The sequence below is a fragment of the Apteryx rowi genome, unplaced genomic scaffold (assembly GCF_003343035.1).
Source record: "Apteryx rowi isolate R43461 unplaced genomic scaffold, aptRow1 scaffold_63, whole genome shotgun sequence".
Classification (NCBI taxonomy): Eukaryota; Metazoa; Chordata; class Aves; order Apterygiformes; family Apterygidae; genus Apteryx; species Apteryx rowi.
In genome coordinates this window covers 1,969,717-1,988,611 of record NW_020450905.1, presented here as the reverse complement: position 1 = coordinate 1,988,611, position 18,895 = coordinate 1,969,717, and the positions used below count along the sequence as shown (strand labels likewise).

The following is an 18,895-nucleotide window of genomic DNA, read 5'->3' as shown; positions in this document are numbered from 1 at the left end:
AATGACATTATTCAAGAGAAAATGAAGGAAGACAAGTCTTTTACATTTTATTCAACCAATATATTGACTATCTGATGGGTGAAGGGGGTTTTCATGCGCTCATGTGAGATGTATTCACCTATCAATTYTCCCTTCCAGGTTGGTTTCCCCTTCCTCCTCCTGTGGTTTTGAGGCAGAATCCCAAGCACTCTGCTGAAGATGTATCCTTTTCCTAAGGGAAGATTTTAAAGAGACTGTCCATAATGACCTGATTGTTTCACTCAAAAATATAAACGTCAAACTGCCCATGAAGAAAGTCACTAACTGCACTGGGGCCGGCTTGTGGCATATTTCCTTATCTTGTACTTGCTTTGTTTGGCTCCCTCTAAATTACTCCTACAATCACTTGCATTTCRGCTGCATGACATGTTGGACCAGACATCTCACATATATAGTGATGTGGCCGTACCATTATAGAGTATGTGACTAAAACATCCAAATGCTGTCACCTCCATCACTGCTTGGAGGGCTTTCCTGGCAGGGTGACCAGCAGATCTGCAGGCAAATGGAAGACAAACCACTAAGAGCTGTCCTTCAACTAGCTGGCAGAGGAAGCAGGCACCAGATATAAAAATGAGCTTGGTCCACTTCACCCAAAATAACGATGGAAAACTTAACAGATGAGGAAAGTTATTCTATGAAAGCTTTTGTAATTTGATTTTTAATGATAAAGCAATGTCCAAATAATTAAAGCCATCTGTTTCTGCTTTCCAGACAGTGAGATTAAAAAAAAATTGCAATGCAGAAGACAGTTTAGGTTGAAAAAGGAGGGGAAGGATAGGCTCCACTCAATGGGTATGAGGTAGAAAATAACGAAAAAATATAGAAATGGTGGCATGATTGGCATTAGGTGGATAGAAGAGTCTCTAAAGCTTTATTTATGGTTTGATTTTGGTCACAGATGCAAGCTCATCTTGTGAAAATGATTTACACAGAAATGAGCTTAAATAAGGGCTTGCTTACATGGTGGGGGGATTAATATGTACTACCAAGGGAGCGAATTAACAGCATAGAGGCTTCTCTGTGCTGGCCTGCTGGGCAGATTCACAAAGCAGAAGCTTAAGACTGATCTTACAGTACAAAAACTTACGTGTATATCATCACACTCTGAAATCTTAGAGAAAGAAACAATAAGTAATATTCAGGTATGGTGAGATAGGAGTAATCCATCTGTACCAACTGGCACATGTTTTTGAAGCAAGTCATAATACTTGCCAAGTTCCTTGCAATTTCACTGAGGGTCGATATATGAGGGTATTTCAGAATGGAGCACCTTTTGGCTAAAAATGATGACAAAATTTGGGGCTTAATGGGTATCTTGCAAGCATGAAGTCTTGATCCAACACGAGACAGTTGTTATGCGGCAAGTATAGCAGAGCTAGTGATGGTCAGAGATATTTTCAAAATGTGATGTATTTTAAAATAATTATTAAAAAAGTGTTAACACCTTTGAGTATTTAAAAAAGCAACAACTTAGCTTGTTCTGGTTAACAGTACTGCAATTATGACACCACACAGCAACTACCTGATTAATTTGGCCCTCAGAGAGTCGAAATCAAACCACAAGCCTCAGCATGGGGAAAGTTACTTTGCATATTGATCTCCGGGCAACGTTCTTCTTGCACAGCTCACTCCAGTCTGTTCGCATGCCAAAGCTGCAAGCTCAGATACATATTTACAATGTGTATTCAATCAAGATGACAACTGATTTAGCAAACTTAACTGTGAAGTTAATCTAGTTCATCCAAAAGTGAAGAACGAGAACAAAACTGCCAAGCGCTGCTCTCTGCTAGTCGTCCAGTTGCACAAAGGCAACCAAATCCCAAAACGAACATTTGGTGCAGACTTAGGCTGGCACTTATTCAGGTCGTGGTCAGAAGTCTGCGTCTCTCTTGCTTGCAGAGACATACAGGATTCATAGCCCAACTTGTGCAAAATAGGGATGCCCCTCCGAGCCCCTGAGCAACCCCATGTCCCACGCAAAGCGGGGAAACAGCGATCCTCCTCATTCGGAGAGCTTGAAGGAGTAGGCAGGATCGAGAGAGGAGGGGAGGGACAGAAAGGGGTGGGAGAGCGCAAAAGAGAAAGAGAGAGGACATGCTGGACATTTTTCTAGAAGATGGAAGGTGTAACTGGGCATATTCCATCTGGATTTGTTTGAATGTCCACAGAGAACTTTTTAATGAAATCTTATTTTAGCTTATCTATGACCTCAGAAAAAAAACAGATTTGAAAACTGTGGGAAAAACCCTGAGAACTTTTTTCTTTTAAAAAAAATGTACATCTGACTAATGCCATTCCAGCAAGTGCTTCTGGGCTGTTACTGAACTTGATAGCCAGTTGAAAAAATATCCCGTATTTGACTTCCATTTGGGGCAGATTTTGTATTGTACCACCAGAAAAACCTCAATGCACAAGTCTCAGCCTGAGGCTGAGAGGCAAAATGACCTAAGACATTTTCATCATTGCAGAGACTGAAATAATGCCAATTGTCTTCCTAACATCAGTTAGGAGAGCCTAAAAATCCCCATTAATTTGAATAAATATTTTTAACATCTCATGTTTAGCACAGCCACTACTTTGACAAGAAGCTTTAGTTACAGCTACAGAGGATCTGAAAGAAAGTCCTTGCAGTTGCAAGCAATCTACCACCACGTAAGTGGGCATTAGATAACCTCAAAAACCCAACAATACACCCACCAAAAACTAAGTTGTTTCAAGCCAGGAGAACAACCTCAGCATGGTAGACAAACGGAGGTGTTTACATATCCAATCCTGGGAGTCAACGAAGGCAAGGGGTATTAATAATTCATATGTTTTATAATTAATATGACATGGCAGCTATAAAAATGATTCACATGAGAGCAATGTAGTACTCAGAGCTAATCAATAAAATAGAAAATGAGTACATTTTTGTTTGCTCTTTGCAGAGTTATCTTGTTTTTCCAGGAGCATACTTTTGTCTTTCTGAAGACTAACAGAACTTTAAAAAGTTAATTCTTTTCAGAAAAGTACACGGAGGTTGCTTTCTACATACATTCAGAGCCACACTGCTGAGATCAGTGATAAAATAAGGGTTTGCTTCTCTTTGTACATGAATCAGCACAGCTGAAAAACAACGAGCTGGCTGCAGTTCCAGCCTGAGCATTATCTCCCCAGCTTGGGCAGGGGTTATCAGACATGACTGCTTACTCTAAGTTTTACAAGTTATTCTACTGAGCGTGCCAGCAAAACCTCAGCCTTGGGAGGAACACTATGTTGCTCGTTCCTTCCCCTGTTTTTGCTGGGAAGCACTGGCAAGCAACTAGGACGTTTTTCCTCTGTCTTTGTCTAAGCAACTATAATCAACTCTTGAGGCAACAGATTTTCTTCACCCCCTGACAAGACCTAGAAGTCCTAAAATATGGTACAAAGGCATATTCTTTGTGAACAGTTCTGTTCCAGCACTGGTGTACATGTATAATCAGGACAAGTAACATTACCCAGGTCTTTACGAAATGTAGCTTGGTAGAAAATGTGGTTTTTTTTAACACGTTCAAATCTAAACAGAGAGAAAAATATCAAAGAACCAAGTCTGACCGTGACTTAAAAAAGGAAAGTGAATAATCAACCACTATCACATGCTATCAATACCCAGCTGAATTGGAGCTCAGTCCATCTTTCCCTTCTCACCTCTCCCAGGCTTGCGTGCCAGCACAGCCACTTCCTTAACGCGAACCCTGAGACACTACACCATATTGTCCCTGGGGCATATATGCCTTTGAAAATATCTGATGCTATGCTCAAATGCGCCCCAAATAGCAGTACGAACTAGGGAGGCAGCACTAAAGCCACTGAATGAATCTAATCAATGCTAACACTGCATCCAAATTATCTGAACTATTACAGTTCAGTGCACGCTTGCTCTGTCCATAAGGGAAGGGATCATTGTTGGCAAGATGTGACAGCAAAACCACAGGGCGAAATCTCAGGGTATATTAAGACGTTTCATGTTAAAGAAAAGCATGTGTAGTCAAAATGTGATATMAGAGTTATTTCTTTCAATATAAGAAACTTTGCAGTCTTTAAGGAGAAATCATTTATATGCTAAAGCAAATATTTAAGTTATTTTTTCTTCCAATGTATTATGCATCATACTTCCACCAGTTGTTTTTTCTCCCTCTGAGCATCTTACCGCTAACCTCAGCTCTTTAATAATTGCACAGTTTACCTAAAAAAGAAAAAAATGCCTTTACTGTAGATTTACTCTTCTGAGGCTTTTCTGCCTTGCTGTCTACAAAAATAAATAAATAAATAAATAAATAATGCTCTGAACTCGCTGACGCTGTAACCTTTTGGCACAACATATTCTTGACCTGACCTGCTCTTCTGGCTCCTGCAGTTCACCTGAGTCTATTTTACTCTTACCAGGTGGCCAGTCAACTGTTGCTCCTATTTCACCAGTCACAGATGCCTCTGCTCTTCTCACTCCAGTCTGCCCACCATATATTAGAAACAATTTTATGTGTTGCCACTGCGTCCCCTGATGATCAGCCTTTTCCTACCTTCGGCTCTGGCAGCTCAAGAGCTTCAATCTGAGCACCGACTGCGGCTGCCGCACCAACTGCGGCTGCCTTAAGGGTGCTTATACATTACTGGCTTTAGAGAGAGCACATGAAGAAACATCACTGTCTTTCCTCAGATTTTGGCATTGTATTTTGAAATTCTGATATCTATCAGTGGGCCAAGTGGATATAACATCCTGCCCTGAGGTTTCAAATTTCTCTAACATATACTCTGGCTCCTGGAAAGCTAGATTAAATATTCTGTCCGTTACTGTCGATAACTCGGAGAGAACCCTTCACCAGCCACCTCTGATTTTATGCATCTCATCTGAAAGCGAGTAATCTTTTCATTGCACTGTTCTGCTTCTTGGGGAGACCCACCAAGCTGCTGCCAGAAGACTCGTGTGAAAACTGCTTTGAAAATTGGGCCCTGCATTTAAAATATATCCTATGAAAACATGTGTTTATTATTTAAGGATTCTGAAAAAAAACACCACCACAAACTGATACCAGCTTTTCACAGAGTGATTAGAAAATCTAAACGCATCCTAAAAAAAACAGTTAAGGCTAGCTCTTCCCAGAGGTGCACAGTGAAGGGACAATAGGCAACAGACACGAGTTGCAGCAAAGGAATTTCAACCGAATTTGGGGCAAACTTACAGTGAGATTCGTTAAACACTGGAACAAGGGCCCCGAGAGATGCAGAATCTCCATCCATGGAGATTTTCAAAACCTGAAGTTAGCCCTGCTGGGGCACGAGGTGGCACCTGAAGACCACCAATGGTCTCTTCCGACCTAAATTATTTCATGCTTCTGTGAATACAACTCCCCAAAACACACAATAAAAAAAGGGTTCAAACCATAAGGAAAAATGAAAAATTAGTTTAGTTACTTGAGGACAGATATGCCTCTCAGTAAATTAAAATCTTTCTACCTACCTTATTTTACTTCCACAGGGAACTGGGGACAGACAACAAAACCCAGCTGAACCTATATATACATTCTGGACAATATATATGCTGTAGGGTAGCTTTAATAGGTATGCAATCTGCTTATGGATCATACTTCTTTGATAGGAAGGCTGCAGTAAATGCTCCGTTTCTTGTGCAATGATTTCACTTACTGTGGCTTTAAGTTCTGTATGAACAAACAGATTTCCAAAAGGTTTTAAGCACTTCACACCTATTTATTGTGCTGCTGACAATACGCTTACTCTTTTCATGTATTGTTGAAAACACTATTTGGTGTTTATACGCGTTGTTAGATGATTAAGTATAACTGAAAAACTGGTTTTGGAATATTTTATGATTCACGCCATAGAGTTTTACTGGTTCACTGGTAGAATATTTAATCCAACTGCCTACACATTTCAGTCTGACAAATTTCAACTAGATACTCTATATACTATGTTTAGAATAAAGCACCTAGCTATAACAGATAATGGAGATGACTGGGGAGAGAAGGAATTAATCAAGTGAGATATATTTAAGATGACCCATGCCAGAAAGTCAGAATTTTCCCCACCGCTGCAAAGAACGGCAAATCTTAACTCAATACCGACTCTTCATTTAACAGTGGGACAACCTCCCCTACTCCCCCCTCAAAAAACAACCTTCATCCAAGTAGGGGGTCTTTGCTTTTCTGTTCACCTAGAGGGTGAATCTGTGAGCAAGCTAATGGTCTATGTCTTCCCTCAGTAAAAGCAAACTATTTAGCATAGCTAAAAGGAGAAACAGACTTTTGTAGAATGAACGAGTGACCACAGGCAAATCTGTTTAACATTAGCAAGCTACTCAAATACTGAAGACTTATTTCAGAGGAAGGTGTAAAGCAGCACTGCCAAACTGAAAAGGAACTGCAAAATGGACATAATTGGGGAGCAATTACAATAACCAAAGGGCTATCAGATTTATAAAACGCTACTAAAAAAAAGAAAGGAGCATGCTTTGACACACTTGGTGGGAATACGTATGTTCATTAAAAGCGACTTCTGCACCTCTCAGAAAACCCAATTATTGTGTGGATATGCTCAACTTGCGGGAAGAAAAAATATGTTATATGAAAGTAACTGCCTTTAGTATGATCTGGAGAAGCAACAAGATATCTTTGGTATAGCAATGAAGGAGTTTAATCCTTACCCTCTCCGCTGCTGTGTGTGGCACACTGAAGACAGGGACAATGCAGTTGTCTCAAATTGATCTCTTGTTTTAATTACATGGAGATATATCTTCAACTCTGAGCAACTTCCACAGACCACTTTTCAAGACTCTACAAAGGTAATGAAAAAAGTAATCATATAGTCTAGAGTTTGTTTGTTTGTTTTTTAAATAAAGAGGTCTGTACACACCACTGAAAAATGTTTAGGTTATTTTTATCACCTGTATTAGAAAACATCATCTCCCCCTTCACCACCCCCAGTTAATCCTCAGATCTTGGGTACGCTTGAAGTAACTCCTCCATTACCTTTTCAACAGCTTAGAACTGCAATGAATTACCAGAAGAGAAAGTCTAAGGAGAAGCCAACTTCATTCTGATTTAAGAAGTGACATTTTACAAAAAGAGAAGCCCACAGGTCAGTTCGGTTCAAGCCTGCTTTCACTGTGTCAAGTCAGAAAGCTGCAGGAAGTTCCCACAAGTTTTTCTGTGGAGTCACGCCTCTTACCTCCGACAAAAACTAGCTCCTTCTGAGCCTTTATTTTTAAACAAACGTATAAGCAAGCCAGCACAGGAATATACCATTAAGTACAGCGCATGGTGGAGACAATTGCCGGGTGATGACACAAAATAAGCAAAGGGAAACGTAGCAATGCTCAGCTCTCAAACCACGTTCAAACTGGAGTCAAGCCTGCTCTGGACCTTCCTCAGTGCACCCAACTCCAGAAACATTGAGCACTAAAGAGCATCTCTCCATGGAAAAAGGGGTAGAGAGACACGCGAGGGGATAATCTGCTCATGAGAGTTATAGGGGAAGGAGAGAAACAAATAAGCATACAAGTAAAGATCCTACTGGAAACACAAATATTTACTGTTATTTGCAAACTTGTACTGAAATTCAACTGTACATTTCTGCTTGTTTTGTTGTGATCCAATGTTAATGTAAATGCTGAGCTGGTAACAGAGCTGAAAAGCATTTTCACAGTGTCCATACAGTAATTATGGGCAAATACAAAATAATTCTGTTGCGTATGAATTACCTAAAGGTCTGGAAGCATTATCTGGGACACCAAAGTGAAACCTCATTCAGTGTTAAGGAGGGACCCGCAAATACAGATCTGGAAACCCTCTAGCTTTTGAGGCAACCTCAATTTCCTAATCAGCTGCTTTAAGAGTAACCAAGTGGCGTTTACTTGCAGCAGTGTCCGCAGAGTTTTCCCAGGCAACTGCATTAATACAGCAGCTCTCCCACCACTGCTGCCCTTCGGTCGCTAGCGTTGAGCCTTCGGTGTGATGATCTCCTGCAATACAACAGGAGGAGATGCCACTGATATCAATAAGAGCATGGTAAGGCCAACGCTGCATGGTCGTAAACCTCATTCACTCTTTTCCCCAGCCACCATTCCTATATCATCAAGAAAGTTTAGTCAGCTATGTTCTTTGAATGTTAGTAGAAGTTTTAGTAAATAAGTCATAGCAAAAGACATCAATAATGCAAAAAATAGGAATGTATTTTTTCTAAGACAAAGGCAAGTACTCTACTGATTACTACTGTCACTGTTTGCAGAAAGTTCAAGAGAAATATTCTGGGGTTTTTTGTTTTTTTGTTTTTTTTTTAGTAATTCAAAAGTAAACAGATTACTCACCTGAGAGAAAAGTTCTTTTCCGTCATTGTTAGGTTTACAAGGCACAGGTATAGCATGTTCAGTGGTATTTTTTCCCCTTTGCTCTATTAGCCCTAGACTACCTTTAGCTGCTTAAATTAAATTGTTCATGCCATCATTCAAGCAGCGCAGATGTTTTGTTTTGTCTAGCCAGTAAAATTACTGGCAATACAGCTATGCTGATGGTAGTCTGTTTTATCTTATTATTATAAATTTTAGTGGACCTCAGGCATATATTCTCACCCTGCACTCAAGTCTGCCAGTCTGGACCATCCATTAAACTCATCAGCCTCTTGTGATGCTCTGACCATTTACACTGCAAACATCAGGAAGGTCCTTCTGCCTATTTATTTATTCTGCTTTCTAGGCAAAGACATATCAAGGCAAGCTGCAGATGCCATTGCCTGGGTTTGTTCTCTGCGGGGGAGGCCGGCAGCTCCAGGGGGGAGCTGCTTGTCCCCCACCGCAATGGGCTGCCCCAGAGGCCCCAGCCACCAAGTCTGACTCTGTATGGGACTGAGCCTTTGTCTGGCAAGAAACCAGCAGACACCACATATGGTGAACAACTAGCAGACGTCGTGATCCAGGCGTATGGCAGCCCAAGCCCAGATACTTGAACCATGCCTCCCCCTTCTATAAATTCATGCATTTTTTATGTGCCGCATCGCGTGTTGAATATTGGCTACCATCCGGTATCATGCATTTTTGACTGGTTAATTATCTACTTGCTCTGCACGCACTCAAATCAGTATCTACCAAAATTATATGTTAAGTTTGAACAATGTCTTTTTATTTTGATGTTTCCCAAGATGACTATCCTCACCACAGAATTTATCTAAGGTGTCTAGTGACTATATTTGAGTCCTTTGATAGAGTACAAACATTTTGCTCAAGTCAGTCCTCCAGTTGCCTCTGAGCTGCATTATCAGGAACCCCTTCATTCCACTTGCTCTACTAAATGAAGGTTTCCCATTTTTCAGGGCTGAAATCGCTTGGCTTATATTGCAGCTGCAATATCTTGCAGCTCCATGTTTTCTTGTTCTTTTTGTGCAACTTTGCGAAACTGCTGAGTACATGGATACAAAAGGCTGTATCGTCTCATCTATTAACATTGCTTTGTGATGACCTGGTGGTTCAACAGTGTTATTGGCCTCATGCAAACATATACTTCTATTCTGGGCCCAGTCTTGCATTTCCAGTCGATTCTGCTTGAAATTATTTGACAAGAACTGCTGGATCAGGCAGACAACCTTCAGCAGTCTCACTATCTTTGTGGGCTGGCAGCTCGGTACATTGGCAGTATAGGACARCCTGCAGGAAATAATTTGAAACTCCTGCAATTCCTAAAAAAAGGCAATTGAACAACGCCAAAAGTTTTCAACTTTAAATCTCATCGTGAACTTACTGAAGTATATTCTTACATACCTATAAGAGTTCTTCTATAGCTAAGCTCATAACAAGAGAAAGTATTACAGAACATTAACTAGCTCAAAATTTGGTAAGCATGTAATGACAGGGAACAAACTTGGACTTAACTATCCTAGGAGATTCCAGAGAAAATTTAATGGCAGAAATAACCTGCACAGCCACCATAATAAAGATGTGAACAAAAAGACTAAATCAAAAGTGAAGACCTTCAGCAGTGCCAGAATACATTCAGTGTATTTAAGTGATTTGATTTTAAGTACGAGTTACATGCTCAAACTCCTGTTCAACTTGCCACTTGCTGTCTAAATGTCAATTTACTTAAGAGTGCTCTACAAAAAGCTGTCCCCAACTTGCTTCTCCTTGAGATATTGTAGGACAGTGACCTGTTGTGATTAGATGACACCCACAGCTTTCCTCCCCTGTTGGGATTTCTCTCACACCACTCCCACAACCCTTCCTCCTCCATTCTTAAAACCTTGCTTGTACAACAGTAGTTTATAGAGAAGGGCACAAATATTCGTAGTAGAGTTATTTGAAAGCCAGGGCTGGGCTGGTTAATGAAGTTAAATACAAGCAAACTGCCAAAGATTCAGTAGGAAAATTCTATTCTAAAATCAGTGCAAAGTATTGTAAACATACGAGGTCGGAGTACACAGGGACAGAAAATTCCTCATAAATTGCTGATCTGCCTCAGTTTTCTGCCCCAAATCATCATAAACCAATTTGCAAAGCACAAGAAAATCCTCTTTTCCTCATGTCTTCAAATAATCCTAGCTAAACATATAAACAACTGACAAACCCTTCTACAGCACTTCATTTAGGTAACTTTACATTACATTAACCAGCTCCACAAAGAATAACAACCCTGAAATCTGCTTTAGGGCTTCATTTATATTTCTCTTTTTATTAAGATTTTCCTGTTATTAATGACAAGATCACAATAAGGTTTAATTAATTAGACCTTGATGGTGCAACAAKTACCATAGTGAGAAGTCACCTGCTACATCCTCCCCTGGATGGCCAGGTTTTCCCATCACTCCAATTCCATCCTAAAAATCTAGACACATCCTCATAAAGATCATTTCCCTTTGGGGAGATCCAGCTCAGCTGCATGAGAAAAGAAATCAAAATTTAATAAATCAAGACAACTTCGAAAAGATTTTTAAAGGCAAACAATTAATTTCAATAAATTATTCCCGGGGGGGGGGGGGAGACAGAAGAGAAGGGCCCCCTTCCCTTCTCCCTGCCCAGCTCCCCCTTTCCAGAAGCCTCCCTCCCAACACGTACTTTTTGGGTCCAGCAGAAAGCATCTCCCCTCCCTCCGTGCATCTGCTGCGTGCAGGACTGCCGTGCCGCAGTTCATCCAGAGGCGCATTTGAAATCCCACACTTTAAAAAGCCAAAGGCAAACCAGCCCCCCTCCGCTCAGAGCGTGGCGGCTCAGGGAGCGTATTGAACGACAGCGCTAGCCCCCAGCAAACCACCCGTCCCCTTATTCAGCCTGACTGGCCCCACCATGATCATTCCAAGTGCAAAAAGACTTTTTTAAAAACTAACTAACTAAATTAAAAAAATTTTTTTTTCTTTTTAAAGAAGGACCCCCGGAAGAGCTCATCCTCCAGGGTATCCCAGCCGGCTTCCCCTGCTTCCGCTCAGCGCAGGAGCGGGCACAAGCCCCAAGCCCTGGTGGGTACCACCCCTGTGGATGCTGCTGCTGAGGCTGCGCATCCTCGGGGCGGGTGGCCGGTGCCCGTGGTCCCTGCCTGCCCCGTACCTGCACCCCGCAGTCCCCGGCGGGCAGCGTCTGGGATTTTCCTTGCAGCAGCCCACACCCGTGGCCTCTTATGCTTTGACTGCGAGGAGCCGGGCTCTGCCTTCCCTATAACCCTCCGCAGGTAGCCGAAGACAGCAGCCAGGCTTCCCCCGCTGCCCCCCCTCACCGCCGAGCTGTCACGCCTCCCGGCCAGTCGAACCCAGCTCTCGCTGTCTCCTTGCGTGCCCTGTTCTCCAGCCACCCTGCCATCCCCGCGGCCCCCCGCTTGCCCCAGCTCATCGGCTGGGGAGCCCAAACCTGTCCACAGCCCTCCAGATGCAGCCTGATGAGCACCAGGCAGGGGGACATGACCACGTCCCCAGCCTGCTGGCTGTGCCCATGCTGTCCCATCCCAGGGCACAGGAACCAGGTTATGGCGGCACTGAGGTGCTGCCACGAGTTTGTGGCAACATGCCTACACCCACAACTTAGTTTCTTGCAGAGTTTTCACAGTACACAGCTTCTGCACTGGACAGAGTTGCTCCACAGCAACACGGTGACCTGGAGCATCTCCAGAACGTGTCTCACCTTAAAGTACAAATGCCCTGCCCCTCCTGCAGACAGGGGAATACCCACAGAAAATAAAGAGAATGGCACTGAATACATGGTGGCAGAGAGGAACAGGTAGTATAGGAACTTCTTACCTCACGTCTTGGTTACAGCGTGTTTCCAAAGCAGAGCTTTTCAGAGGCGCTGGAACTTGACAAAAAGGGCAGGAATTTGATGGTAGGCATCTTCTTCTAGAGCCTCTTTCTTTCCGAGTGCTCCCTTATGCTCTGCTTTGGCCATCGTTGTCCAAATGGACAATTTCAAAATACACCCTCCGGAGCAGAAGGAAGCTGTTCAAAAAAGAGATAAGAGTTTTGGAAAGTGGAGCTTAGGAAAACTGGAAAATTCATGTTAGTCTATTTTATGTGATTCATGCTTGTGTGATTTAATTTGCTTTTTAAGTATTTGTCAAAGGATGGCATCTTCTGTCAAACGTCTAAAACAAATCAACATCCAGATCCATTTGCATTTGTGTCATCTATAACCCTTACAGCATGAGATCAATGTGCATCTAAAAGGGTAAGAAACATGTGCCGAACAACCACTATCATGTTGACTATTGTTTTTTAATTGCAACACTATAAATCTGCATGCAGAATAACTAAAGCTAACCTCCATGTCTTCTATGTCCAAAAGACTTCAGAAAAATTATTAAAATCCTATCCCTCCAGAATAACTAAAGCTAACCTCTATGTCTTTTATGTCTGAAAGACATCAGAAAAATTATTAAAATCCTATCCCTATCAGGAATGAAGTAACAGATGCCTTTAAGTCCTGCTGATTTGTAAGTATAGAAAGCAGCAATTGCAAAGGCAGAAGGGTGCATCTGGGACATCCTAGGCATCATAGCTTTGCAGGAGAACCTTAAAACTACTTCTGCCCCCAGATTTTACAACAGCAATGGGGTGATGGGAGAGGCAGAGGGACAAAGACATGAGAAATGGCTTAATTCATAGATGCTTTTGGTTCTTCATTTTCTGAGTCTTCTTCAACAACTATTATGCATCGCATAATAGTTTTTTCTTTCTTATTCAATTGCTTAAAGTGTTCAAGTACTTAAAGACTATTTTACTTTCTTATTGTTTACTGCATTTTGTCAAGACCTATTGCACTCTGTTTGAATCAAATTCAGTCAGAACAGGGTTAGTGCATCTCTGTCAGAAACAAGAATTGCAGCTTTTTATAGTTATCTTTTGGCCATAGAGGGCTGTGCGGGAGTGCGTGTGCATGTGTAAATTAGCCCAGAAACCTAACATTTGTCAGTTATGAGCAAAGAAAATGGAGTGTTATAGCAGGATGTCTGGAAGAAGTTTAGTAATGACCAATACCATTAGCTCTATTACTAATGATTTTAACAATGATAGAGATTCCACTACAGACGTAAAACTTATTAGTATGTAGAACATATACACATACAGACATTCTGTAAATGCTGGAGGGCACAGTAGGTCCTCCTAAATCAAAAGCTTAGATTTCAAAATAAGGATTGCTTTGGTATTTAATATTCCAAAGACATGACAGGCATGCTGCAATAAAATGTGCCAGAACAGAAAAACATATTATGTGTTTTACTGAAAACCCAAAAGCCTATACAACACGCAGTTATGCATTATGATTGCTAAAGCCAAAATTATGGTATCATTGTCATAAGGAAGTGTTTAAGGATCAACATATAATACCAATATCTATTAATTCATCCTTGGAATTCGTTTCTTATTGAATCACCTTATTTCAATTACTTGACTTGACAGATTCTCCTTCCCAACTCTGAAGATGCCCAGTAAAATCAGTATTAGCTGCTGCCTCTTAGAGTCAGTTGTGTCTTGTCATTTTGATGCTTTATTTCTCAGGTCCACCTGTTGACTTCATCTCTGTGATCTGCCTGTTGTAGGTTTGAAAGCAAACTACAGTTATTTCCATTGCTCTATATGCTCAAAGCTCAAATCCACCAAACGATGCATACTTTAGACATTAACAGTTACAGTTTTTTCTTTCCCCTTGTTCATTACCTCTCTAAATTACCTAGCTGATGTGATCCAATGGATTACCTTTGTTGCCCTTAAAAATACTAGGCTGATGTTTTGGATATGTCATGAGAGACAGGGGTTTTGCTCACAGGTATAGCTTTTTCCATAAACATTGGCTTTGAGATGAAAATTTATATACCATTTCAGAAGAACTATATGGTATATTCGTAGTTGCAGAATCTGCATAAATTCATAATTTGTTGGCTGATAGCATATTTTAATCACTAATCTGTTTTAATATTTTTTAAGGAACAAAAGCTGCATGAGAAATAATCAGCCCCCATAACATCTGCAGAAGGGTTCCCTTTTCTCCTACTTCCAAAACTTTCTCAATATATCAACTTATTCTGCTCTGTGAAATGATGAGAGACTCGACAARCTGTTCAAATAGTCTTTCTAAGGAACTGCTCACATTGCTCATATTGTTGTTCATTCCTCTGTCTGCAAATTGGAGCTGAAACTTCCTGAGATCAGGCCATTACACACAGTACCTCACAGAGCTGGACTCAAAATGAACCCTATTTTGTCCCATATATTCTAATTAAAGCTAGGAATAGGATGCCAAGGGAAAATTAAAAGCCAACTACAGCAAACTTTTTCAAGCTTCAGGCTTGTTTAGGCTGACAGGGTTTTGACTTGACCATTTGAGTTGGCCCCAGGAATGACAGCGTTTAGCTGCAACAAAGCCTCAGGCTGGAGGTTTACTGGGCTGCTGTCCTACACATCTCTCTCCCCTGCACTCACACCAGGCTTACTTCTTCTTCAAGCCTCTTAATTTTAGCTGTTTGCATGTTTGCAATTAATCATGGGATAGGGGAAAATATGGTATATTAATGAAGTGAGTTTAACCAAAGGATATGGGCTCACTGAGGATCATGAACTGCATTTGCATGCTTAAACTCAGTATATGTTTGAGTAAAAAACACTGAAAATCTGTCCCTTGCAACCAGTGACAGAAAACAGATTGAACAAATAACTAAAAAATCAGGTAAGGTAAAAAAACACCTAACAAAGGTCAGAAAAATGTACCTTGTGAGGGTACTCACTATCCTAGGGATATACAAAAGGTTGCCTAAAGAACTAATGATACTAGTTCCATACAGGTGCTTAAAGAAACCAGCCAAACAGTGCAGAATATGCAGGAAAGAAGTATAAACTTTCTTTTAGAAAATGGAACAGAGTCCTTTAGGATGAATAATAGCACTTCACATTTGTATATGACCTTTCCTCCTACGGGCTCCCAAAGCAATTGGCAAATTTAACCAACTGAGACACATGATATATACTGTACACCAAAACCATTTTATCTGTCACGAAAAGGCACCCCCAGTGGAGCAAAAAGCAGTAGCTTTCTAGCAGGTTAGACCTCTTGTGACAAACACTGCATCTAATTAAAGCTACAGGGACGATATAATTGTCAACAGTTGGAATTTGTGCCGAATCCTGGAYTAAGCCATTGCTGGAAAAAGCATGCTAGTATTTCTTCCGGTGTCACTGGTGACGGAGATTACCCTATACCTTGCAGACCTCTGCAATGCCCAGCGACCAGGGCCGCCCTTCTTGCGAGACGGCTGTACGTAGGCTGTGATCACTGACGGTACCTGCGTCAGTGCTGGGTAACCTCACAGCTCAGAGCTGCTCTCGTTGCAAAAGTTGAACGCTATATTCCCCGGATAGGGAGAGAGCAGTTACTGAGCATCCAGGCGCAGAGACAGAGCCAGTGGTCAATCAAGAGGCTCTGCAGACTTCAACAACCTGGCTATTTTGAGTCCCAGCCCCGGGCCYTCATCACCATCATCATCTTTCTTTCACTGCAAGCTGAACACTGGAACTCCAGAAAAACATGACTTCTGGCACCACAAGGCATTGAGGTTCAAAGGTGTTTCACAGAAAAAAACCGATTGGCAAGTGCAGGTTCCCAGGGCACGTGGGACTGGCMACACAGTGCTTGGCCAGCTCCTCTAAAAGCCCTGCGCACTCCCAACACAGAACAGCAAAGCAGGCTATATTCAGCACACATTATGGAATATTATCTAGAATGGAAAAAGAAGCAGAGCAGCACAGAAAAGCTCCTACAGGCTACAGATTCAGCTGGATGGGAGGGATTTTTACACTCTCCCTTCTTCCACGGTCATATCAGAGATCCCAGTCCTTGAAAGGAATTATGGCCATACTTCTGGCCACTGATGTTATGATTACTGGAGGGTGCAAAACAACGTGAGCAGAGCATTAACAAAACCTAGCAGAAAGAGTGTAATGAAGGGGAATTGCGTGACCACTGAAATGATACATCTTAGCTTTAGAAGGAAAAGAAAGGGCATCTAAAGCCACTGCAGGTTTTGCTGTCAGACCACAAGAAAGGCTATGCTGTCAAAGACCAATGGATAATCTGCAGTCATGTGYTCATTTTGGGATGGCACAGCAGCATGTTTGAAAGTGTGTTTTGAGCTGCAGGACRAGGATGAGTGAAATATGAAGTGGGAACAGAACTATATGCCAAGAGCAAAACGGATTAATTCAGAAGTCTATATTTGCTAGGGATCAACCTAGCAGTGGTTTAAAATAACTGCAGGTTGATTTGGGAATTAATCTTAGGATTATTATGAGTCACAGTGCAAACACTCGAAGTCATTCTGCAAACACTGGAAAGTCTCATGTATTTCCCAAAGCATCTGAAACATTTTAATTGCAAAGTAAAATGAAGAGTTGGCATGGATCAGTCCAGCTTGTCTTGTGAATGAAAGAAATGCAGAAACTTGGGGGCTGGTAAGGCACTTCAGAAATTTTCTACTCCAGTTATTCTCAGATAGGGTTCACCATGAAAAAGATAACAATATTTACCTGCTGAATATTTGAAGYACGTGTACTCAAGTGCTAGGAATCTGGAGAGCAAACCAAGAGGAACTGGAAGCTTTAGGATAGGAACAAAGCCAGTTAAAATCCAGTTATGAGTTATAATCAATCACAGGATTAGAGTACATGCCTCACTTAGTTATMGCTTGTTCAGGAGTCACAAGGAAGAAGACACTGCATTGCTTATCTAGAATACATCATACRCACAAGCAACCTCACTAAAAAAAAGTACAAAAAATGTAAGAAAACTGTATTTTTTTTCTTCTCCTCACAGTCAAAGTATATACGTTAATGGCAATGGGGGAATTTAATTATGCATTTGTCCTTTCTTTTTACTTTGCCTATACCAAGCCTATGGATAACCTTGCTTGCTGCTGCTCTTGCAAAGGGAGAAGCTGGAGGTATATAAGGTGGTTGCCCCTGCTGGAATGGTGGCTATAGCCTAACAGGTGTAGTCCTAATTCCTATCCTCTTCTCCCAATCTCCTCTCCCCTTATCCCACAAGGCCAGCAGGAACAATTTACCAGGACTCATCCAAGACTTTTCATCCCAGGTTCATTCTTTCCTGGAGTCCTTTCCATGGCAATAACAACCCAGCCAAGATCCACTCCAAATCTCTTGCTCCTCAGATGAGGACATTCATTTTCTCCGATACTGCAAAGAAGCTTGAGACAGGTCTTAGGGTCCTTCATGACCCTTTCAAGCTCCTGCCTCTCAGGAAAGTGGCCTCAGCAACAAGACACAGATTTTTATCTGTGTTAGAGACAGCAACCATAGAGGAAGAAATATAAATGTCACAGGGCCAGAGGTTGAGGGAAGAGGAATTTGACTTCATAGTCTCCTGGAGAGACACTCACCCGCGAAAAAGCAATCCTGGCTCCTACCTAGTTGTTGCTTTTAACACTGTTATATACCTTCTAGAAAGGCTGTTTAAACTGGAATGGAAACACATTACCTGTCCTGGAACAGGGTCCTGAGGTCATCATCTTCACTGGGTGACCAATTCTGGAAACCAAAGCAGAATTCTCATTCAGTCTGACAACACATCAGTAAACAAATACAATATTTTAACTTTTATCCCTGATTTTGGTTGAAAGCATATTTCATAATATCAGAGTTTGCCATAGGAAAGACATTCTGATTTCTGGCTAACTCATAAGTTTCCTCTGGCCTTATTCAATCCTAAAGCTTTATKCAATGACTTATGGAAAAATCCTAAAAGTCAAAATTTTGCTATCAATGTCATGGTGGTGACAGCCACACAGGCTCTTCTTTTTGTACTTTTATCTTCTTTACTCAAGTTTTTCATTTCTGGTCAAAGGTGACTTATTTCTATAAATGGAAACATTTTCACACTTCAAGTGCTTAAAGCAAAATCCTTTTGCATAGCAAGCAGGCCTGGAGAAYTTCATCCTGGAAGGTGAAAGCATCAGAGTCCTATCAGCATTGATGAGGGGTTCTGAGAACAAGACAAAACCCCTCTAAAACCTAGTATTGTCTCCCCAATTCAAATATAGATTCAGAAAGGGACGTACAGAAACAAAAAAAAGTCCTTATAGGTCTTCAGTTTCTACAYGATAAAGGAAGGAAGAGTATAATTGGATGTAAAGTAACTATTAGTGGCATGTCCTTGAAGGGACAGAGGGACAACAGTTAAAATCCAGAAGGAATATACATTTGGAAAGAGTCATGTACTACTGCTTAAATGTCTTAGCCCAAAACACTTAGCAGAAAGTGTTCTGCCCCTGTTAAGTGTCAGCTCCAGAGGATTAAACACTGCACCTAACACAGCTCTTACAACCCCTAGTGATACGGCAAAAGATCA

The 18,895-nt window shown here is 41.4% G+C and overlaps 1 protein-coding gene across 1 annotated transcript in view; it reads right to left on the bottom strand.

The window, feature by feature from the left end:
• LOC112974832 (melanopsin-like) overlaps window positions 1-6,771 on the bottom strand; it is a 31,813-nt gene extending 25,042 nt beyond the window's left edge. Inside the window, exon 1 of the mRNA XM_026084198.1 lies at window positions 6,722-6,771. The gene's annotated coding sequence lies outside the window, so the exon portion shown is untranslated. The remainder of the gene's footprint in view (window positions 1-6,721) is intronic.
• Between the last annotated feature and the right edge of the window lie 12,124 nt (window positions 6,772-18,895).